Genomic DNA, 25,617 nt, shown 5'->3' with positions numbered 1-25,617 from the left:
GCAAAAATTCTGGCTTCCGCAGCACTCCTGCAGTGTAAGGAAATGTGAGCAGTGCTTAGTGAGGACAGAATTGCACAGAGCGTAGCCCCAGCATGGCAACTCTTAATCCAGAGCGGTCTATTTACAAACCAACCCACCCCCCAAAAAAACTCCACCTACCCATCCAACACTGCTGCCTCCAGCTTCCCTCGAGCAGATCCAGCATCACGCACCCATGTGCCATTCAGCCATGCGTTTGCATGGCTGAATGGCATGCAAACGCATGCCATTCGGTGTGAAGCATATTTAGTCGCCTATAACCAGAAAGGGGCTGCCGTTAGATTCTGACAGCATGATATCCCCGAGTAATACCATGGTTTCTCCAGTATCGCAGTGTTTAACACAAAGATTTTAAATTATATTGTGTGCAGGATTTGTACTGCCAAAGAATGTTTGAAATGTAATAATTGTCAGCATGTTCAGCGGATTTGTTGGAATCTCCTTGCAGTAGATTCTCACACCTGAAACTGATGACAGCACCTAATATGCTAAAGGCAACAGAGTGAGAAAAATGTGGATTTTATAGTAAAGGCTATATCTCCTCCACATCCTATGAATGCAAGTTGGATATTGTGTGTGTGTGTGTGTGACATTTGGTTTTATTATTGGTCATTTATAAATAAACTGCACAAAATGTGTGTTATTAATATGCATAAATATATATACACTGCTCAAAAAAATAAAGGGAACACTCAAATAACACATCCTAGATCTGAATGAAAGAAATATTCTCATTGAATACTTTGTTCTGTACAAAGTTCCATTTGCACAACAGCAGGTGAAATTGACTGTCAATCAGTGTTGCTTCCTAAGTGGACAGTTAGATTTCACAGAAGTTTGATTTACTTGGAGTTATATTGTGTTGTTTAAGTGTTCCCTTTATTTTTTGAGCAGTATATATATATATTTATTTTCTTTTTCTTGACACCACCCCCATGATGCAGCATGGCAGTGGCAGCAAAATAATGTGGGAATGCTTTTCTTTATCTGGGAGAGGCATGGCTTGACTGATGGATGGAGACAAATGCAAGCGATTCCAGGAGAAAACCTGCTACAGTCTGCAAAAGAGATGCAACCAGGGTTGAGGCTTGACTGAACTCATGCCATTTTGCCCAGAATGACTGGGCAAAACTGTCAGTCTTTGAATGCACCGAGCTGGTATATGCATGCCCCAAAAATGTACCACACTTTTGTCAAAAGATATTGAAATAGTTTGCCAATTTTATTCTGCTTCACAATTTCGTGCTACCTGGTGTTGGTTTATCTCATCAAATCCCACGTTTGTGGTTGTAATGCAGCAAAATGGGGAAATCAACAGCAGATCAAGATTTTTGCAAGATATCTGCTAATGATTTTTAAACTTTATGACTCAATGTCTCAAAACACCTTTCAGTAAGTTAGAAAAACCTTTCAAATCCATTTCCCATCACTTTTGAGCAGCGCCTGACAGATGTGTGAATTGTGAGTAAAAACATCCACATAATTGCAGGTATGCTGTGTGCACTTTGGTTTGCTTAAACGTTAAGAATAAGCTTAGGGTACTTACATATTTTTAAGGCAATCCTGGGGTGTGTTGTTTGAGCCTGCCGCTTGTCTGGAAAGCATTGATCGACGTAATGACTTTAGTGGAAAAAAAACTCTTTCCACAATGGACAGCTTTGTATTGTGGTGTTCTTGTTATCAGGTTCAGACAACAACGAAGCAGAACATGAACATGCCAGCGACTAGAGTAATCCCTCCCTTTTCCTCCTACATCAGGTTTTGTCACCGAGTCAGGACAAAAACCCATTATGCTCAGATAATATACAAACAAATCAATTTTTCCCCATTCATGCATGGTTTCACAAAACTATTCCTCAAGCCCAGAGGAGCAGGCACAAAATTAGTTTGGCTGAGCACAGGCCGCTAAGAAACAAAGTGAGAATCATCGACCGTGGAAAGTGATGGTAAAATCGTCTTTTATCAATGAGAGGACAGACAGAGTTAACTATTCACCCAGGATTTATCACAGGAGACTAAATGGATGACTTCCTTTCTTTTTGCTGGTCCTCAAAGGTTAAATGGGTATATCCTGTCAACCCCTTTCCCCAGTTCAACCATAAACATGGCCTTATTTGGAGCTTGCACAACTCCAGATAGGAACTGTGCAACTTAGAGTCAAGTAAGGTCAATTTAAGTGGCAATAGTTCAAATTTAGAGTACAAGAAGGAGGGTTGTTTTGGTCCCAAAAGCCAGAAAAAGAGAAATCAGTGTTTAAATTGAGCACATAAGCACATAAAGAACATATTTTTCACTTATAGTGTTTAGTTCAGACAAAGATCTGAATCCAGAACATATGAGGATTAATTGAGGAAATGGAGATTAGGTATATCCCCAAAAGAAGCTCCACGTTACAATTCCAGCCAGAGTTTCAATATTCTTCTTTTTTTCCCCAAATATGTAAAAACAAAGACGAAAAAACAGCAATGGAAAATCCATCCATTTTCTGTACACCCTTGTCCCTAGTGGGGTCGGGAGCAATGGAAAATACTAACAGTTTTTAGTCAGATGGAGGATGCATGGCCCAACATTTGAACATTGTTTTGCATAACTTTGCTCTTTTTGTACCCAACTTTTAGGTCATCTGCCAGAGAACGTTTTGTGTCAGCTGCATCTTGGCTTCTACCTGCCACAGGGACATCTCACATCCAACACAGGTTTACAACCCATTAGTTGTCAAGTGGCAAGCTATAACCTATTAGTTAAAGCAATTTTCTGTAATTGACTCATATTTTGCTGTTAGAAAATATATTTATATGGATGAGATAAATCACATCCACCAGGAACAAAATGACACCATTCTGCTCTTGAAGTCCTGGTTTGAGATTTGTTGCAACTTGTTCTTGACACCTAATTTTGCACAGAACTTTGTTCTTAAGTGGTGTCTGACAAAATGTATTATGTGTAAGTGATCCAAAATGAGACCCTGTATGCTGTAGCCGTAAGGCCATGACGAGATATTCTGCACTTGAATTATTGTAATACATGACATGTCCTGGTCAACCTTTTCCTTGTTGTAGCCACTTTAAATAAATGAGTGAATCTCTTTCATTTAAAGAGATTCATGGTGTGAATCTCTGGTGTGCCATGTACAGACTTTAGTCAAATCTTTGGTTTTAGGATCTGATGTCTTGAGTCTTTAGAGCATGAGTCGGGTCCCAATACATAAAAGCACAAGTATGAGTCAGGTCTAAGGTCTTTGGAGTGTTAATTTAAGTCATATTATGATAAATCAAGTTTTGAGGCTTTCGATCATAAGTCTAAGTCAAGTCTCGGGTCTCTAGAGACAGTCTGAGTCAAGTCAAGCAAGAGTCTTTCAAAAAAAGAGTCTAAGGCAAATATTGAGTTTTTAGAGAGAGAGAAAAACTTAAGTCTTATTCTAAGTCAAGTTTTAGCTGTTTCGGCCAAGGCCAAGTGCAGTCAAGTCTTGATTCTTTAGAGCATCTACATTCACATATATCATTTAAACAGGGTGTATTATGTAAAGATTGAATGCACAGCTATTCGTTTGAATGACACACAAGTGTTGTAATCATATTCACAGGGAAATAGCATTGATTAAGTGTTTCAGTGACTGTATTATATATGTTATGGCTACAAAATATGCTTTATAGATAAGTTGTGTGTATATTTCAATGTTTTAGTCTACTTATAACATGCTTAATGCGAATAATATGATAAAGAGACTAAGGAGAGACAATTTCAAAACATGTTACACTTCCTTATATATTTCTAGCCAACACTACAAGTAGGCATCTTTTCCTTCTCAATCAACAATTAATTGTATGTTTAAGACAGACAAGCAAACCTAAGTAATTGATGATTTATGAATGTTTGTTTCTAACTAATCATGTTGGATCATTACAAGCTTTAACTAATAAACCTTAGTTTGTTGTACCTAACTTGCTTTTACTTTGTAAACCTCTCTAACCTATCTTACCTTGTTATACAAATATACATCATCATTAGATCGTTGGTACTGTTTGTTTGAATAGTGTGACTGGCAGAAAAAGAAAGAGAGATGGAGAGAGTGTGTTTATCGGAGCTCCAGGAAATACCAGGACAGACACACCGGCTCCCCAGCACTTCGAGCTCATGTGACTGGAAGTACACAGGCCAGATTGTTTGCATGTTTGCTTGGGGGTTGCGATAAGAACATTTGGTTTCAAAGAGAAGTAGAAGAGCATCAAAATACAACTTACCATCTTAGGTTAAAACAGGTTTGGCTGCTGTTTTGTAGTCAAACTTGCTTTTTTGAGCAAGCAGCTCATTATCACTATTATTATATTTTGCCTTTTACCTCATGTGCCCTGTTACTTGGTGTAGTGCCAGTGTCTTCCTGCTCTCATTGCATTACCATAATGAAAATGCAACTTGAGTCTGTAATCTTGTTGCTGCTCAGCACTATTTACAGTCATTTACACCCAAAAGCTGTAAAAGCTGCAGTTTGACTCACTTTACTCCTGCCGCTTGACTCTAATGCGTCAATGTGTGTAGATTTCTTTATTTACACTACATGTAGAGTTTTATTATACTAAGGGAGAGATGTAAAGTATAGTGAAAACTGTAGCACCAGGTGATGAGTAGTGACAAGAATCATGAAAAGCTGTCATGTCGTCTTAAAAGGTAATTGAAATCCAATCCAGTGGCTATTATAAAACTCAGAATTTGGATGGCAGCACAGTTTGCTCTCTGTGTTTGTACCTGGCATGCAGCTAGCCAGTTGGCAGGAGTTTATGCTTTTTTTCTGCTTTGATAGCCTCACGTTACAATTAAAATTTCACATAGAGGCCTTTATAGATGTCATTAAGCATGTTGTCCAGCAAAGAAAAAAATAAAATAAATAAAGTACGATGAGCCAGAATGAATAATTGATATGTCGTTTCCATGCTGAGGGGACTCCTCTCATCTAAACTCAACACGGTAACGCTCTCTCATTCGACAGGCTAAAGCAAGGTCAGTGTCTTAAGAGGCCTTACTCTAATATCCAGCAGCAATTAGTGGCTGTGGCGCGGTGGGGTTCACGCCATGCTACTATTTGTTAGGGGAGCGACCACAGGTAGTGATTTCCTGCTAATTTGTGCCATCACTAAATATGATGTATGGATGCATGCATTTTTGCTATGTCCAATACATGACCAACAGCAAACTGCAATTAATACTCATATCTTTTTCAAAGCAGAGCAACAGCAGCATTAATATGATTAACTAGCAAACAGCAGAAATAGCTTTTCAACTGGTACAACCATGTTATTTAATGCTAACTTGCATCAATCATCTCCCTTTTGCAGTGATAAGCCCTTAAATTGGTCCACATTCTTCCTTCAGGACGATGAACTGCATGATCGGAAATGGTAAAACCGACCAGTAATACGCATAAATGTATCCAAGGAAACAGGTCCGTCTGAATCTAAACACAAAGGGAACAGTGAACTGAAACAAAAAGTCCTAATAAAACGGTAGAGAGATGGACAGTGAATGAGCTGGCGTCAACTCCTTATGAGTCAATCCATTGTGAGGCACACAGCACACAAGTCGAGTTCCCAGTGAATCAGAGCAGTCAGCTGCCATCCACCACCTCAAGGCAAAGGGCCAGTCTAGCACAGGACTGCAGACATGTGACCAGCTGTCTCATATAACCACAGTTACTGCATTGAGACGGGGACATGGACAAAGAGCTCTCAGATAAGTTTCTATAATGCATTACCTTCAGAAATATTTCAGCAGGTTGTCTCGGTTTGTTCGGCTCAGTCGGTTTATATACTGCTGTGATATACGGGTCCAGATAGCAGGTGTTTGTAAATCTATACATAACTCTGTCTTGTGATTTACAGTCCGCTGTCAGGAGGGCGCAGTGACATCAATACTGCAGCAGGAGTTTGTCTGGGGCCTAGACGAGGACGCCTTGTCTTGCATGGCCTTCAATAAACAGTAATTTGACAGGAAAGAGGTTGGGGGGGGGAAGGAAGACATGCAGCAAATGACCGAACACTGGGAATCAAACCCTGGACAACGACATTGAGGACTGTAGCCTCTGCACATGGTATGCCTGTTTTACCAACTGAGCAACCCAGTGTGTGGATTTGATTTGAAGTCCAACTGGAAACACAATGGAGAAACTGAGGCAAAATGCAAAATGATGCTCCATCCATCATGGAGCATCATGATGGATACTTGCTTGTTTCACAGCAAGTATACAAAGTGTGTTTTCATGGATACAGAATGAAAATAGACACAGACAAAATACCTGCACATGGGTAAGAAATGAGGTCACAAACTGGCAAATAAGAAAATTGACCCAGAGCCTTTGTGATCTCCACTGTGTTGTCTCATTAAGTTCTTATGAAGTTCAGAGTTTTCATTAGCTTGCTCTCTGTTGTGGTTTCCTGGCAGAATCATGCTGTTTATGTGAATTCTGCCCGCTGACTCCAAGCGCCTCCCTCCTCCTACTGCTGCTTTGAGCAGAATCAAGCTGAAAAATAATAAAATTAAGAAGCGTTCTAAGACCACTTGAAGTCGTGTTTATTCTCTTAATCTGTTCATTTTTAGCTGCACGCCAAGCATACTTGATAATGCTTGCAAACATAATATTTAAAAATTGCAGCTTTAATCAGGGAAAGAGATGCTTAAAATGTTCACCTTGTGGTGTTTATTGCGAATGAAAAGATACTGTTCTTCTACCTGCAGCTTTTATGCTTAAGTCAACAGCTAAATAAAGCTGAAACTGGTGTGAATATCCAAAAAGAACAGTCCATACACTGTACCAGTCTTTTCATGAAGCTTCAGGTAAGCAGGCACAATGTTTTTACAAACCTTTCATGAAGTCTAGTTTTTTAATAATAAAACAGAAAGAAAAACATGAAAAAAACAAGATTTAGTGTTTGTAAGCTCAACATTTCTCTTCTTTTGTCCCAAGTTCTGAATCTAGTTTAGCTGATTAAACTCCATCCTGTGCACCACTTTGAACATTTTAATCTGACTGCCCGTGGGAGACAATGGGAACTTATCGTACAATGGAATTTCAAAACCATTGGCTTTAAAACAAGTATTTGCTTCATGGGAAATCTGATCTATGAAAGTACCAAAGCGGGGCATTAAAACTTGGTACAAACCACTTTAATGCATATGCATACTCACAGTAGATCCTAAATATATCCAACCATACAAACAAAAAAACACAATTAAAGCTCTTGAACCTTCTTCTAGTTTCTTTGCAAGACTTTTAGTTTGCACTGTTCTCCTCTCATTGTTTCTTGAATGTTCCAGCCATTCAAAAGGTTCATTGAAAAGTACAAGAAACCCTACTTGTTCTGAAAAAGTGACATAATTTACAGAAGTATATAACCTTTAACTGCAACAACAGATTCTGACACATATTTGTCATTTTACTTTAACAATATTTTACAAATTGGAGATTTGTGATGGTGGTGAGAACAGTGCTGCATCACAGTCCTACAGATCTTTTATTGGATTTATTCAGTTATTCCAAACAGATAATATACAGTTCCTTGCAAAAGAATGCATAACCCTTGACCTTGTTCACATTTAGCCACATAACATAAACAAACTTTAATATATTTTAGTGAGATGTTTTGATAGACCAACATAAAACTATGCTTCCTGCTAGAAGACGAATCACTCTGAAGACTATCGGCTTCTCACAGATTTTGTTCCAGAATTACTCTGGAAGAAGCTCTCTCCTTAGCATGATGCTTCACACACCATATTTTACTGTCTTTCTAGGTCTCCATGATGTGAATTTTTTACTAATGTTCTCCAACGAACCTCTGATGCTTTCACAAAGATTGAATTACACTCAGGTGGCAACTGGATGCAAAGAACTTTATTAAGGGAAATCAGAGTGAAATTGACTGAGTATAGATGATTTGACATGAAAATGAAGACAATTTGAAAACCATGCATCAGCTCAACGGGCAATAATACTTCCAATAGACTAACAGGGGCTGGGCAAGCTCAATGGGTGTGAGTCATTAACAGCACCAGAAAAAAGCCCACTCATTAAATTAATCTGCTTTTAATCACAGAAAACTGAAAATGATTTATATTGGTATCAAGCAAAAGAAGGTTAATTTGGGTAAATTTGAAGAAGCAGCAGAAAGGTAAACCTTTTCCCCAGCCAGCATATGAATGCCAAGTGGTCTTAAATACATTACAGATTGTCATTAATTAATTTGTTGGCTCATGAGGCACAGCTTGTTCAAGCCATTCATCATGAGCAGGAAATTGACAAGTTGAAGACTTGTCAGAGGGATATCAACTTCAATTTGACATCAAAGGAAGCGAGCACTGCTTCATTTGTTTGGTAATCGCCTCTTTATTTCCAGTGTCTTTGTCTGAGCAGAGCCAGAGCTGATAGCTTACACAAAGCACAGGTCCTACCAAAAAAAAAAAATTTGATTTGAACAGGGTCACGGCGACGCGTTGTGTCGTTTTAATGGCTTCTTCATGGTGTGCATCAACTCAGACCGTCAGAGCAGACAGCGCAGAACATCTGCCCTGAGCACACAGGCACTTTGTTCCACCGCGCTCGCCCTGTCAGTCAAACATGTTCTGGCATGTCTCCGACATATTACGAGCGGTCGCGGCCACCTCTGAAGACAAGCTCCGGCACCAGCTCAGGGTGCAAGTGAAGGGATGTAGGAGCACGTATCTATGTCTGTATGTGTCTACGGGGAAAAACGGAGATGACGACACGTCTATTTTTAGTGCGGTACACCATGCTGTGCTGTTCTGTTCCTAGAACAGGCATTCGGGTCATCTGCTACAAGGCGTGCACCAGGATACCTTCGGCTCTGCTCTCTGACCCTCACCCTCCAGCTCCTACAAGATTGGAGAGAAGGATAGTACTTTAGGGAGGACTATCTGCAAATAGGAGAATGTTGTTCATCCCTCTCTGTTTTCTCCGGTGACTAATGGGCCAATAATTCAAGCGTCACTCTGGCATGTTATCTTGTGCTTTCTCGTGGGAATACCACCCTGAAACATCTCTGGTTAGAAATATATTTCTTTTGACATACTCCGCCTTGTAAGGAGTTGTGATGAGCAGGAGCTGGAATAGCTTGGAAAATCCCCATCACTGCAAAGTTATGAGGAACCGTCACCCCCTCCCACCTTGATAGCTGCAAGATGGAAACCTGGCGTTATCTCTTTAAGTCCAGTTACTAACACAGCTCTTGTCGTGTGCCTTCACCGATCTGATAAACGGCAACAATGAACCTTTGAGTCATGCAGACAGAAAAGCTTTACATGTGAGATCCTGAGATCAAATTATGCAGCGATTCCTTACTGAGATCGAGCGTTGTTGTTCTAGCGTCTCTTACAGAATATATAATGTTCGACAAGTCAGTCAGTGTTCCCTCAGCTTTAGATCTTAATGTTGGCAAAACATTTGTCCTAAACATATGTTCTGTCTTTCCCTAATAAACTTCTCTACAATTTGTCATAATAAAAAGCTACAATCTCCCATGCACTTTTTTGAGACTTTAATTGAGAAATTAAAAGAAAGTACCATATAATTGTAAAACAGAAGATGAATAAAACATGGTTTAAAATTTCTTACAGATAAAAACCTGCAAAGGGCTCCATGTACGACACACTTTTCAGATATTTATTTTCTAGAAATGTGCAACCATGATAATGCACTTTACGTTATTCTTGTTGATTACAATAAACCCCATATAAAATACAGTAACATTTGTGGTGTAACATAGAAAAAATGTGAAAAAAGGTCAAGGTAATTTTGAACAACAATTGCAGAGCATTCATCTAACACTTTCATCTATATTTAACACACACAGACATTGGAATCCCCTGGTGATTATCCTCCTAATAGGCTCGAAGACTGTGAAACCTGAAGTTAAGTAGCAGGCTCTGCTCCCTTTGTTTGCCTTAGCAGGGTGGTGGACATGTGTGCAGAGGCTGGGACTCTGGGGCCAGGCCCTCTATCCTTCCTGTTCAGTTACCAGAGGCCTCTCACTTATCAGTTCCAGATCTCACAAGAACAGAGAGACAGAGAGACCACTGACAGGAAGGGCTTTTTTTTCTCCCCCTGTTTCCTTTAGAGAAGTTAGCAGAATGTCTACACCTTCACATTTCACAGAGAAACTCAGTTACTCATTAGTGCTTCCAGAGAGAGAAAGAGAAAATGAGACCAACCATGAAAACCTTTGGATAAAAATTAAACCCATAAGCTGAATTATCATGAGGGAATTGGTTCATTTTTCAGTTAGAATCGTGTAAAAAAAAATAATTAAAAAAAATCAGAAATTTCAGACTTTTCCAATCTCAGGTTCTCAGTTTATGAGAGAAATATAATACTAATAGTTCCCCATGAATTTATAGCATGTGTTTCTACATTGGCTAGTCTTTAGATACGCAACTTGAAAAACACCTAAACAAGGAAAGAAAAAAGGGGTGAATGAAGGACACAGGGAGAAAACTAAACAAAGGAGGACACAAATAAGGAAAGACAGAAGAAAATAAAAAGGAAGGATACGAATAGGCCTGTCACAATAACAAATTTTGCTGAGCGATTAATTGTCTCAAAAATTATTGCGATAAACAATAATATTGTTTGAATACCTTTTTACACTGATTTAATGGAAATGACGTAATAATACATGCGATTTCCTGCCAAAGATAGATACACTTTATTTTCAAAAGAACACTTAACACTGGAACTGATAAACAAAATAAACAAAACAACCAAAAACAAAAATTAAATGGATTCTCAATCTCCATTAACAAAAAAATTTACTTGAATAAAACCTAAACAACATAAAGCCAAAGTGGAAATAAACACTGCATTCAACCAAAAGAGTGCAGATTATGAAGTCTGTATACTATATTGCCCTTCAGTAATCAGTAGATTTAAATAGAGAAGATGGGTACATCTGATGCAATAGTTCACACTACAGATTTTTTGCCCAGATTTCCCCCTTACAACAATCTTAGAACGTTGGGCGCTCTAAGATTGTCGCTTGCGATTTCGTAACTGATCATCCTGCAGTGTGTGGTGTGTTATGGTAGATCGTTGCTCCGATCTAAATCAGGGTTTTCCCGACTGGGAGCTTAACGCAGCCCGTTGAATGTGACAGTTATACAATCAGAAAGCGTGGATTCTCCTCCGTGCTTTCTGAGGGGAAATTACGGAGACACGGGGCAACCCAAAATCCAGCGGACATTGGAGATGATATGTGGAAACAACATTAATGTTTATTCAACATTTCGTGCAAAGAATATAGAAATGACAAAGAGAGGAGTTGGAGCGAAATTGCTACCGCAGTTGATTGCCTGGTTTTAAAATTAGTTAACTGGACTTGTAGCCATTATTTTGTGCCCATTGTTGGGACACGGCATGATGGAACCCGATCGAACCGTGGCTAATGTGTGGTCTCTCAGGTTTTGAAAATAGGCCAACAATCGGCTGACGACTCTAAGATCGTGTCGTGTGCGCTGGGCATTACACTAAGGAAATGAGGAAGGGAGGAGTCAGTGGAGAGCACCGGAGTTGAGCCTTTTTTCATTCAGTATCATCAACAGAAAGAGAAAAAGGCCGGAAGAGACGATAAAGCTGATAATTAAAATGAGGTCGATAGTTTTAATTTATTGTGCTATTAATTGATTTATTGTTCATGGCGACAGGCCTAGATACAAAGAAGAAAAAATAATGAAGAACACAAGGTAGAGAGAAAATACACAAGGAAGTAAAGAAAGGAAAAAGAAGGGAGGAAGGAAGGAATGGAAAAATACAAGGAAGCAATGAAGGTAGGATAAATATTAGGGATTGAAGGACAAAAGGAGAAGAGGAAAGAAAATGGAGAGAAAGGACATGAGCTACATGAGAGAAGCAGAGAAGAAATTATGCTAAGAAAAAAGAAATGAAAAAAAAGATAGGCCATGCAGAATGAGGTAAGGATATCAAAACAAAGAATGTAGGAAGAAAGGACATAAATTATACACAATGAGAATAAAGTCTGGAATTAGGAATATTTTTCCATACTCCTGTTTTTATTTTGTATACATATTCAGACCTGGAAATTACTGAAACAAAATTCCATACCTTTCACTACTGTGAAACCCTGAGCAACAACATAAAGGGGAAAAAAAAAAAAACTAATCTACTTTACTGCATCCATGCCATCAAACTCAAATATTTTTCCCCACAACAAAGGCTCCAGTGCGAGGGGAAGAGTCTGTCACCAACATCGAGAGAACTGACTGCGAAGCACTCAACGTCATGTCACTGTTAGTGTCACATCCCCAACCATCTCTCCTGCTATCACTGCCTATCCTTGCCTGACATTTCCACAATAAGTACTTTGGTTTATCCCACTCAGCTGTGTGGCAGGCAGATGTTTGTCAGGGCACCATATTTCATAGCATTCAGGCAGCTCTAATCAAGATTAACCCTCCTGATACATTCAGTGAGTGTGATTTAGGACATTCTGGATGTCCTAAATCCTAATCCGTGCCTGGGTTGCATCATATGCTGGACAAACCAAATACATACTTACTTCAATAAGTAAATCTCTTTCTTTTTTTTAAATGAATAAGCACTGAGCTACACATTGCACATTGTGACTTCTTGATTTAAAGGATATTCATAACCTTGCAGGCATGTGTGGAGGCTCAGACTATATGTGGAACATAAGCACTTTGTTACTCAGTGTAACACCCCAGGAGGTCCTGATGAAATCAACATGTTCTGCCAGCAGAGCCCACACTGGCCGCATACGACCTGCAGCTATCACATGATTAACAAAGAAATTTTGACATGTGGCAGCAAAATCAAAGCTCTTGTTGTTTTAAATTACTGTCTTGACAGACAACACTGAAATCAGTTTTTAGTAACAGGCTTGATATTTGATTCCATCTGTAAACTTGTGAACTATTACCAGCAAACCACATCTAATTTTTAGCCATATGCTTTGAGAAAACTAAGAATCATCATTTCAGAAAGGGTGGTAAAAAAGTGGCAAAAGTCCAAAGTATCTTCAGAAATTATCGATGAAGACTTTTTGAATTCTTTAAAAGAAAGTCTGGCCTTTGGCTATGGCTTAAAAACTTTTCACAGTACTTTAGTTTGAACAATTTTGTTGTTTTTTTTACAAAGCGACTGTAGAAGCACTGACATAATCAGAACGATCAAATATATTTAAAGATACACTTGATAATGTGTGGAGTAGAGAGAAGAGAAGCAGGTTGAAAAGTAAAGGAGTGACTAGTGAAAGCATACAAGACTGAGTGTTTGTACTGTGCCAAACAACCTGTCTTATACCAATTTAAATCATGTTTATCTATTAAAAGATCAAGATAATAAAACAGTGCAAACAGCCTTCCATTCAATCCATTATCTATACTGGATATCTAGCGGCACATGCTGTCTCACTTTTCTGATTCGTTCACATGAATGCTGCAGTAGAAACAGCTACGGTTACAGCATAGCATTAAACATTGTCCAGTTCCTGGTTATTGGGCATACTTTCACAGATCGGCATCCTTTCTCTGTTGCACAAAATAGCCATCTGCTATGGGACACTTTGTGCTGACCATCCATGTTGGGGATGTACCATTTTGTAGACAATCAATAATTTAAAGTAATATTCTGTAATCTACTCAGAGTGCTGTAATGCAATGGAGCTATGTGACTTCAATGAATAATATCTACCCACAGGAGGATGCTCAACTGTTCACCTGGTTACAAGGAGAATGTGAACACATAAGTATGAAATAGTTTGTTTACAAGTATAAAATGACAACACATGGGTGTGAAATAAGAGTACAAAAAAGGTGTGACTAGGCTGAAGATACACAATCCTTCAAGCAACCCTAGAGTTGTTGCAAACATCGCAATTGGAAATCAGAAATAAAGATTTAGGATATAGGTAAAACTGAGCATAACCCAGGGGGAAAAGTGTTGGAACCTGAGTCTGAGTGTATGTAACAAATGTAAAGAATGCACGCAGTTATGATGATATTCATTTGCAATAACAATTGTATATCCTGGATCAAATTTAAAATTTGTGGATCCCTTGTAGCACTAAAAACATAAACAATATGAGAAAAAAACACTTACCTGTCTTGTTTCTAATCCTTGATTTTTCACCACCAGGAACCCCCCCACCCATCCACACTGCAGGAGGTGAAACACTCCAGCACTTCAAGTTTTTTGTTCCTGAGAGAAATCAAGACAAAAAGAAAAAAAAAACATAAATCAGTGTGACATTATTCACTGGTCTCCAAACACTAGATTAGCACATTTGCATATTTCTTCCTGAAAAATCAAGTCCACTCCATGACTTCACTTCTTACAGATGCCTTTGAGTTATGAGTGGCCACCATCAGTGCTCGCGAGACTCTTCTAACCTGGTTGGATAAGGTCCTTCACGCTCTTGTGCTCATGAAGGACGGATCAAAACAGCGGCTGATACTTCACACTATCAGAATGTCATCATAAACATCCAACATGAGTAAGTTTATTATAATGTTACTGTCACAATTCACTCCTAGTTGACTTAAATACCTGATAGAACAGACCAACGCTATGGTCAAGGAGTTTGCTTTAGTCTATTAAAACTGCGAAAATCAGCACATTACTCATACCTGAGGTGAAGACCAAAGGACTATTTCAGTGAGTTGGTAATTATTTCACCTCTTTGGCCATTTTGTAACTTTTGGTTAGTCTTATACTGTTCAATGTCAGTCACTGGAAGCTTGGTCCTGACTGTTGAATAATTTTTACCCACCTATGGAAGATTTTGTTTGACCACCAACATATTAAATAATATTTTTTATAATTTAATCATTTTCTAATCTTCAATAAATAATATCTATCACCAGGTTATTTAATTTGCCATATTTTAAAAGAGTCAACCAGAATCCCCCAAAAAGTAACAAACCATAAAAGGGTGGAAATGGTGTACGGTGCAAAGAAAATCAAATTTTATGTGAGTTTTGAGTATTGTTATGATAATTCATCTCCATCTTCTTTCAACAAGGACTTACAATGGTAAGCAGTTCTTTACATGGGTAAAAATAATTTGCTTATTGGTACAAATTGAAAGCAGATAGGACAAAATGGTAATATACGAGACCCAAGTGGAGGTAAAAGTTGGCAAAGCAGCACATTGACCAAGAGGCTTTTTAAACTAATTATTCAGAAGGAATTACATCACTATAATCAAACTCGGCTAAAAGATATATGTCAGCACTGGGATGAGTTAGGCAGAAACTAAACTCACACATTTTCGAGTCGAGTTTTGTGCTTCTATACAAACTGTAAAAGACAGAAAACCCTATTAGGATGTTAAGTTATTACTCCAGCTTTATATCTCAATAGAAATGGGTATCATTATGGTTCATCCAGTAAACTCTTTTTTTCTTTTCACAAACATCCAAACCAGCTCCTAAAACAACTTAAACTGTTCTTACCATAATTCATACCACAGACCATATGAATCTTAACTTTTATGTTAACAAATTACGCAGCGGTTTGGCTATATGAGTAAAGCTAGCCATCCAAGTAGTGTAAAATACTTCAAATAGCAGTAAGGATCCTTCGATAACTACAATAAAACAACAGTGATGTGAAATGAGGATTTGATGACAAGCTTTTCCAAACGAGAGAAGAGGCTTCAGGAAGTATAGCAAAACTAGTTAAAAACTGTTTAGTGTCTGGGCTTCCGTTTGACATTTGACAATTTCATGATTTTCCATTTGTTTTAAAGCACTACAGCACATTAAAGGAAACCTTGTGTTCCAGACTCTTTGATAGAAGAAACATAGCAGATTCATATACACAAAAAATAAGAAGTTATCAGACTATTGTTGTTTATGCTTCAAAACACAACCCTAACATTTATCTGATTCTTATAAAACTAAAAAAAAGTGGATCAGAATACATGTTATTAGTTTATGCATTCATAGGTTGGAAACAGTGACAGTTTTTACTTCAGTAATAATAATAATAATTTAAAAAATTACAGAACAAAAACAGATTTATAGTATTTGAATTCCTGATCACAGATCAGAGCCAATCAAGGGAACTATGGCCAACTACAATCCTTGCCAAATCAATTAGTTCATCTTACTTAATTTCCGTCTTGCTGTAAAGTTAAGCATTACAAAGATGACTTCTTGTTAAACAAAGAAAAACATAAATATTAAACAACAACATACAATAACTGTTAGAACTTCAAGAAACAGCATGATACTATTCATATACCGCAACGGACCAGTCAATAGTAAATCCAGCTCCTCTCATGGGGGAAAAAGTTCAGGTTGTGCTTTTCAGGTATCAGAACTGTAAGCAGAAACCTTTTAAAAACTGTACTCGGCTTTAGTTCATTTTTTTTCTTTTCAAAGATTTCAGATTTTATTTCAACAAAAAGGAAATGAAATATCCTTCTGGTGCTTGCCTTGGCTTCCTGTAGGAGAGTTTTGAAGCGACACTTATTTTGTCCTGTTTGAGTCTCCTTTTCATCAGTCGTCTGCTCTGTGACAAAACAACATGTTATCCATTTGTGTTCCAGAGCCAAGCTTCCTCTGGTTGGGTTGAAATTACAAGGCTAATGTTCCAAATATAACAACTGTCTAAACAACAAGGTGTAGTTTCCCATCGGGCAAGAGAGGGCGGTACCCTTTCGCTTTGTGCTTTCTTTTTAATCCTCTGTCTTTATGACTGCAAGATTTTTCAAGCTGCATTACTCCCCTGCTGGAAGTGGCGTTCTCTGAAAAGAGAAAGTAGAGGAGTGCTGGCGGGCTCAATGGGTCGACAGCGTGGAAGAGGAGGAGGGGGCTGAAGCTGGGTGCCTCCTTTTTAAAGCCAGATTCTCCCCAGATACCTCGGTGCTATTCATCAACAGCTTTTCCAGGTCTGTGAAAAATCAATGTGCTCTGCACTGCAAACAGTTCATAATGACGGGGGATGGAGGGGGAAAAAAGGCCCAACTGCAACAGAATTGATTTGTTTAAGTACAATAACACGGCTCTGCAGCGCAGTGAGAGGGAGGCTAGAGCGCCCAGACAAAGACTGACTGGCAGTATCAAACCCCAAGCAATAATTGACAAACTGCTGGCAGAGAGCAAATCTGAAATACAGAGCCCTGTTATCTAATTAAAGGAGTTTTTCTGTAAATTGCCACCTGACAGAGAAAAACCCACTGAGTCGCAAGTGTGTAATTGACCTGCCGGTGCACTCTGGATACTGTGCTTCACCTATTTTGTGTCATCTATGCATGAAAGTGTAAGCTCAAAAGTGGCAATTGTGTCAGTGTTTGCAAAAAGGGCAAGAAAAATCGACGATGGACTCAAACCAGACACTTTACTGTTAATGGCTGCAAGTTGATATAATACACATTTTCCCTTCACTTTGTGTTTCTTATTAAAACTGACTTTTCCTCTCCACTGTCTCTACATACAAGCTCAGTATGAGGGATTGCTGCAAAGTCAATGATGCAACCCAGGCGATTGTCCAATGTCACTACATCCTCTTTCTGGAGGCGTGGAAGCTGCAAGTCAATGACTTGATGTAATCTGCTGGGTTTCCTTATATAGAAAACATCTTAAGCCAATGATCTGAACTTGACTGCATTTTTAATGTCTAGAATCAATTAGACAGCGCAACTGAGTACAGCAGTGATAACTCTCTCAACATCTATTTGGTTATCTGTATCTGCCATCCACATAGGGCTCTCCTATTTCTTCAGCATTTGGGTGCTGGTATATATGACTCGTTTTAAATTTTTTGATCTAAAGTGCCTTGAGAGTGTTGTGTGTTTTGTGAAATCATGCTACATAAATAAACTAGACAGAATTCAATCACTTGTTTCCTTTTTCAGTAGGGATGCACCAAGAAATCAGTGAAGCACCAAAAAGAAAGAAAAAAAACGGTGCTAACATCAGTGGTTTTACAATAGTCGCTTATTTTAATAGATCACATCGTCGCTCAAGTTTTTGATTTGAGAAAGGCAGAGGTGTTATCACTTTGTGAAAAAGCCTTTCATCGGTGGGACATGATGGGCAGACATGTCTTTTGTCCAAACTAAACCTTTTGTTCCCATTTGGACCAGTTCTTTCTTGTTGTTTTGTTTTTTTAGTCAATTACTTTATTTGATGTATTCTTACATAAATAAATCATGGTATAATCATGGAGTCATTTGAGGCATTTATAAAAAAAAAAAAATGCTCCTGCAGTTACTACAATATGTATTTTGTTCTGTTTTTTAAATCAAGGGGAAAAAAATGTTTGAGAATATTTCCGCCAGCTGACTGGCAGTACGCAGTAACAGTGTGTCAGAAGAAATGTATAAATCTATGCTCCATATAGCTTCAAAACTCAATCCTGCACTTGCGTCTCATTAAAAGGACTTTAAACAACCTCCATTCCAGTAACTGATCCTTCCTTGCTTTATTAAATGTATGTGAAAGTACATATTATTTGTTCATTTACCATTGGAGTCATTACTGCAGAGTCTACTTTGGAAATGTTTGAAAGAAAGTCAAGTAAACAAAATGTTTATAAGACAAAATGTTCTTACACGGGAAAAAGCTGGAAGCCAGAAGTAAATTGTGTCAGGACAAGCCAGCACAATAAAACATTCCTCCCTGCCTCTTTTATGCTGCCCACATAGGTGCATTTATCATTGTTATTATGCCTTCAGAGAGGCCCTCCCAGGTTTAATTGGGTCCTCATGGAGTCAAAATCCCTTCTGTTGCAGCAACCACCCGAGCTGGACAAGCTCATACCTCTTTAGGCAACAGCAGCGTTTACTGGCTGCATGTCGCTCGGTGCAAAGTGGCCACAAAATCCAGCCGCTGAGCCCAGAGGGGGGCGGTGAGAAATGGACGTCACCCCAACAAGCCTGGATAATGGCATGAGAGGGACACCTGGGGAGAAACTCTCACCTGGCTGTGCACTTGGCGCTGTTGGGAACGCTCTTGAGAGCTACAGGGCATCCGTCAACCCAGCCGGCTCGCAGGAGCCATTATGTCCAGTACGCTGCATGTGCATTTTAACAGGCAAATACCGGCAAATGTGGAAGCACATTGGGCTTGCAGAATATGCACAAAATGTGCAGCAGGAGGATGACAGAGAGATTTTTGTCCACTCAACGAAAACAGTTAACAAAAAGTAACAGAGCTAGAAAAAAGAATGCAGAAAGAAAAACATGAACATTGCTTTTGACAGAGAAGTCAGAAATAAAAAAAAGCAGAATCACATTAAAGAAAACACATTAATCATCTCATGAAATTCAAGAACTGAAACTTTTGAGCTCAATTTCACCTTAAAAAGTTACATTCCTCTTCTGAAGACAGTTTTCTGTTGTTCAGCTGCTCATGACATGCAAAAAAATCAAACAATAAACAGCTTGTGCTTCACACAAGTATCAGACAAAGAGCTTGTTTTCTAAAAAGAGGGGGTGGCAAGACAAACGAAGGAATGATAGTCAAGTTGTTTAGGTTCCTTACAGCAAGTGAATGGTAAGAAAATATATTTATTAAACAATTTAGAATGACTATTTTCCCCCAATAAACATAGGAGTAATTTTAAAACTGGATAATTAAATGGAGTTTTAATTATAAATGTGAAGAAGCAGAGAGATTCTGACTCTAGAGATAAAAAAAAAAGAAAATCACACACCTATGGGTAAATGCACAGAGCAATTGCCAGGAATCTGTTGATTTTCTATTTAGGAGACACTTTTATTATGCTACAAGTGTGTGCCAACAACAACACTCTTTACCTATACTGAGGGTAGAGTTTGCTAAAGTTAGTTTTTTGTTTCAGTAGTAAAAAGTACAACATATCTGCATTAGTACTGGTATCAGCCAATGTGACTGATACGGTTTTTTAACATATTATATCAGTGCCATACGTAAAACTGATATAATAAAATGTCAGTTTGGATGTCAGTTTTGACATCCAATGTTTTTTTCCATCTTATTGCCATTTGTTTTCATGTTTGAAGAGGATTGAGAGAGAGGTGGGTCATGTGGTATTTGAAGCAGAAAAGCCACGGTGGGGAAATATATATAATATTGGTAAATATCAATTATTGGTCCAATATATCCATATTGGATATTGATATCGGCAAAATTGTTCATAACGGTGTATGTCTAATCCTCAATATTCCCGGGATGTTAAAGGTAAAACTAGAGGATGAACAAAGATGAAAAAAGCAATCTTAAAAAAATGAAATATTTACATTTTGTGGAGACATGCCTGCTGCTCACTCAGGTTGAAGTAAAGTGAGAGAAGCTGCACATACAAAAATAAAGTTGTTCTGTTTCATGTTTCAGCTTTCAACCTCCGTCTGTCATGTAACATGCTTTGAAAATGTTGACTGCCTTGTGGAAATTAAAGAGTTACCAGAGTAAATAATTACTTCCCTTTGTATTTCAAAATCTCAATTAATATTCTCAAGAGTCTCAAATATAAATACAACAAGGTGTAAAGCTTTAAGCACTCAACCTTCATATCCTGGATTTAACAACAAGCATACTGCTGGCTTCACTGCAAGCCCATATTAACCCATTTTAGCTGTTACTTCCACATAAAGTGTGTCACTGCAGCATTGTAGTAATGATTACAAGCTCACAGATAACAGCTTCAACTACAAGGCATCTAAATGGCCTGAGATTCGGCTCAGTCACCCCCCCAATTTTCACTCCCAGCTGATTAACGCAAAGGCAAGCGCCTAGTTAACCACTGCTGCTGTAATTACTGAATAGGATGAAGCACACACACACATATGCACCTTATACACCAAGATACTCAACTGCAGAAGGTGCATTTGTATACATGTTGTGTGCCACCAGATGAGCATCGCAGCAACCACCAATTGTATGTTTTATTTATGCAAATGCAGGTAATTTACTTCCCGCTGTGCATGACTTCCATGATCCAGCATCAGCTGGTAGGAATAGCATCCAATATAGATTTTTCTACCATTGAAGGGTAATAACTCAAAGAGAGACAGAAGGAGCTAAGGAAGGAAAGAAGGAAGCAGGAAAGCAGAAGAAGAAGTTAGGGCACAAGGGAAGGAGGGAAGAAGAACAGAAGGTAGGTCAGGAGGAAAGAAGAAGTACATAAATAAAGACAGTGGAAGAAAGAACAACAGCACAGAAGGAAGAAGAGAATTTTAACACTCTTCTTGGCCCTGGGGCCAAATTCCAAACCACCATATGTTTTTATGAGGCCCTCTGGAATCTAGATAACCACATAAATAGATCCTTCAAGATAACAAATGTGAATAAATATTATTTTATCTCTCTAATCAAAGCGTTTTTTATGCATAAACTGCCAAATTACATCAATGTGAAAAGAATTCTCAAAATTATTAAACTTCTAGAAGGACTCATTAAATACAGAGGCAGCTTTATATTAATATTTTTGACAACTTGCTAATGGGTAGTTTTATCAATATATTCTGTCACAACCAGCCCTTGCAGGGCGTCCATGCTGTTGAAATGGCTCGAAATGAAAATGAGTTTGACACTCCCGTTTTAGACAATTAAACTGGGAAAAATGTGTGACAATGCAAATATTTCATCATACACATTATTTTCCCATCCTAACTCCAGACATGGAAAACACTGAAATCAAATTCTGGACTCTTCCAGACTGCGCATAGTAACCCAGCAGTAATAGAGGATGCCGTCAATATCATGAATAGAGGACTTTAGTTGTATAAAAACAGAGTTTCACTTTAAATTTCCATGTTCCCCCCATTTTCCCAAGAGTGAGCTAATGCTCATGAGTCCTGCATGAATTGATGGCTTTAATATTGTCTCTCCTCCTACTCTTCCCTCTGTAGTATATCTTGTTTCAAACGCGAGAGCAGCTCGAGAGGGTGCTTGTGTTTTTCTTCCTTTGTTTCCAGTGCTTCCCTATCAGAGCGGGAAGGTGGTAGCAACTCCCACGGGGGAGATAGAGATAGAGGTGTAGGCTGCCTGCAGAGCGCTGAAGCAAAGAAAAGCCTCACCGTCTAACCGTCTCGTCCCTCCCCTTTCATGGCCCTTCTTCATCTGCAAACCAAATTCTCTGCCCAGCAGCAAAACATTCCTATTTGGTCACCTGGACTTTTTATTATTTTTTTTCTTTACAATATCACCAGCCTGAGTGCCCAGGAGAGTTTACCATAAAGTAATGAAGACAAGCAATGCAGATCCTTCACCCAGCTGCAAAGGAGAGGAGCATGTAATGAGCTCTGATAAGTCAGAAGAAATAACCTGTATTTGCATTTTCAACCCCGTTCTTCATCTCTCTCCCCTATTATTGCCTCCTCTGTCTCATAATAGAGAGAAAAAAAAGAAAAAGCAATGGGAGAGAAAAAAGAGGGGGAGCTGACATATACACAGAGGAATCCAGGGAGTAAAAAGAGAGCGCATTACTACTGGGAGGGGAAAAATGATTAAAGGCTGAGATGAACACAATCTGCTGGTTCCAGAGGAAAGCGGAAGGACCTTCCAGAGCATATAAGTATTGCATCTCGACCTGACACGCAATTCAGCTCAACCATGACTATGCTGACTGGAGCCCATTACCATTTGCCCCATTGATATGTTCTTTTGGCATGAACATATCATGCCCAAACAATCATTAGCTGGACCAGATTGTTAACTCAAATGAATGCACAGCTACCTACTGAGCATAATAAAAATGACAGATTAAACACAGAATTAGAAACAGATTTGTGCGTGTGGGATTTCTCATGGTTTCTGATTGTTGCAGCTAATCAGTGTTCAGTTGACTCATTTGGTGGAGACTCTTGAGGCGCAAAGAGGAAAAAAAAGAAGAAGAAAAAAACCCCCAGCAAAACATCAATAATGAAGAGAAGGAGACGGAGGGGAAGAAAACAAAGCTGCTCATAACAAATGGGAAAACAGGCGAAGCGTCTCATTGCAAGAATGCTAACGACAATCAATTAGCAATTCCTCATGATCTTGGGTGCGTTGGAGTATAAGGTGTCTTAATGAGTCCCATTTCCATTAGGCGTTCGGCTCGAGAGGCAACGAGGAGGAGGCTGCATCCACCGGCTCCTCCATCTCGGTGCCTAATGACTGCAAGAGTGGATTACACCATCAACTCCTCGCTTCTCTTTGTTTATCCCCCACGTAAATAATGGTCAACCATTTCAATGCATTAAATGGGCCACTCTAAAAGCAGAGAATGAGGAAGAGGAGGAGGAGCGCAAGTGTTTTGGAAGCCATCCTTCAGTGATCTCCAGGAAATTGGCTAACACCGACCGTGTGGTTCGGTGGCAGAGAAGTAGACGCTTGATGGATGTGTAGTTAACACTGAAACGTGCACTCACTGGCCACTTTATTGGGTACATGTGTTCAATTAACACAGATAGTGGCTCAGCGAATCACAAAGCAGCAACCCAGTGGTTCCCAAAAAGATAAAATATCCCGTGATCAGAAGACAATAATGCCTTGTTGATGCCAGATTAGTTAGATTTACACTTTTAGTGCAAACTAAGTCCTGCAGTACCTGAGTAGTGTTGCTCACCTAGTTCTACTAAATGATTAAATGCATTAGAGATAAGCTAGAAAACCTGAGAAATATCTCATTGAGAACCTGCAGAGCATAATTTCTCTGAAAAAAAAAGTTCAAGTTTTGGCAGGTTAAATATAAAACAACTGGATGAGAACAGCCAGAAGAATCCTGATTGGTGCATATCTAAAATTGATCTTTTCCCACAATTAAAAATTAATTTGGTTTCATCACTGTAAATGTAACTTTGATGTCTGGATCTGAATCTGAGTAATCACTGCAATAAAAAGTCTCATGCCTCAAATTATACCCAGCAGTTGCAATACTTTTCCCCCCAGGGCTGCGCCGATCAATATTTCACCCAAGGCTCCATCACTCCATTTCTATTTTCCTGTCTCCCTCTGACACTCTCTGGTTTCTCTCCTGTCACAGCGCCGGACAGGATGAAAATTAAACGCCTCAGCAGAAAAACACACAAGTGGAAATGATCGGCCCGCTCTGGCCACTCGGGTCATGAATTCAGCTTAACTGCGCTTATCGCCGGCTGCTGCTATTAGTCTTAATAGCCCCGGCCGACAACCCGCCCTCGAGATGAGATGGGCGACTTTTCCCGGACAACTAGCCTTGGACAGGTGACTCATCTGCGATCTCTTCACATGTCATAGCAAAGGTAACGCTGCCTAAACAACAGCTGCCAGGTTATTGGCTTATTGGCCATTTCACGCAATGGAGACATTATGCTTTTACACTCAGCATCAGTCCAAAATAATTACCAATTCAATCTGGGGAGTATCTCATTCAACCCAACCATGCATGCATGCATGCATGCATATGTATTTACTCAAACAAACTTCTTCATTTTCACTTCTCAGCCTTGTGTATCTTAAATAAGCCGTCCATCTTTCCTGCTGTAGAAAAACAACAGAAAATCGACCTCAGCCCTACAGAATTTCAGCATTAAAACATCTATTTCACTCATGGTAAGACAAAATATTTCTGGGGCCAAGATATGTATCTGTGGCGTTATGTCTTGCTGAGCAAAACAATATTTCTCTTCTTTCTGAGCTAAAGGTTTCTTTCTATAGCTAGCCGGGGAGCCTTGCTGCACTGCCATTGAACAGGACACCCAAACTGAGGAGAAGAGTGATCAAGTGAAAAAGTGGAGCTTACAAAGTAAAAACGATGTGAAATAAGCAGAGATAAAAGAAAAAATATTTAATAGACGTTAGCCTGTGCACAACAGAAATGCCACTGAACGGATCCTTGCTGCCCTTTAGCACAAAGTCAGACAATCGGTGTTTAGGAAACAAATGTCAGGATATCTTTTCAGGTAGATTGCATTCCCACGAGCCGGAACCATCCTCCACCACTTTACTCCTTCAAAAACAATCGAGCTTGTGACTGGGACCATGTCAACATGCTGCTCTGTTTAAAGAGGTAGGAAGGAATTACTTTGATCCACTTTGAGGCGTGCCTTCCTTGACTGTTGAGTGCTGGTTAGGGTTTGGAGTGGGAGGGGAGATGCTGGTGTAGCACAGCTCAAGCTAATTCTTTGCAACATAGAAGCTCCAAGCCCCCTCACTATAAATGACAGCACATTATTTAAGCTAATTTAAAGGTTCTGTTGGTGAAATCCCTCGACATTAGAATGCTTTAAAAGAAGTATTTTCCACTTTAAAGATTTCTATTTTGTCTTTTTGTCACAATTACATGTTTCAGATAATCAAATTATCAAGTGATTAATTATTTTTATAATAAATAAATAATAAATTAACAAATCAATTGCATTTTCTGGTTCATTCGCCACAGCTAGGTGTGATTACTAACCAAAATTAAGAAATCCCCTAAATGGAACCTTTGTGCCAACATAAAGTAGGCAGAAAGCTCTTTAAAAAATTATTATAGTAAGTCTAGAAAGGATTGCAAATTTATTATTACGGTTTTGGTGAGATGCACAAATAGAGAAAACATGGAATAGTGGTGAACGTGCCAAACTTACTCCAACAGAACATCTGTGT

The 25,617-nt window shown here is 38.9% G+C and overlaps 1 protein-coding gene across 2 annotated transcripts in view; it reads right to left on the bottom strand.

The window, feature by feature from the left end:
* Window positions 1-25,617, bottom strand: part of LOC114152049 (zinc finger MIZ domain-containing protein 1) — a 124,201-nt gene that overhangs the window by 74,606 nt on the left and 23,978 nt on the right. For both annotated transcript variants that reach the window (XM_028029711.1, XM_028029712.1), the window contains exon 2: window positions 14,177-14,275. The gene's annotated coding sequence lies outside the window, so the exon portion shown is untranslated. The remainder of the gene's footprint in view (window positions 1-14,176; window positions 14,276-25,617) is intronic.

The sequence above is a fragment of the Xiphophorus couchianus genome, chromosome 10 (genome assembly GCF_001444195.1).
Source record: "Xiphophorus couchianus chromosome 10, X_couchianus-1.0, whole genome shotgun sequence".
Taxonomy (NCBI): Eukaryota; Metazoa; Chordata; class Actinopteri; order Cyprinodontiformes; family Poeciliidae; genus Xiphophorus; species Xiphophorus couchianus.
The sequence above is the reverse complement of the archived record's forward strand: the minus strand, read 5'-3'. Positions and strand labels throughout refer to the sequence as shown.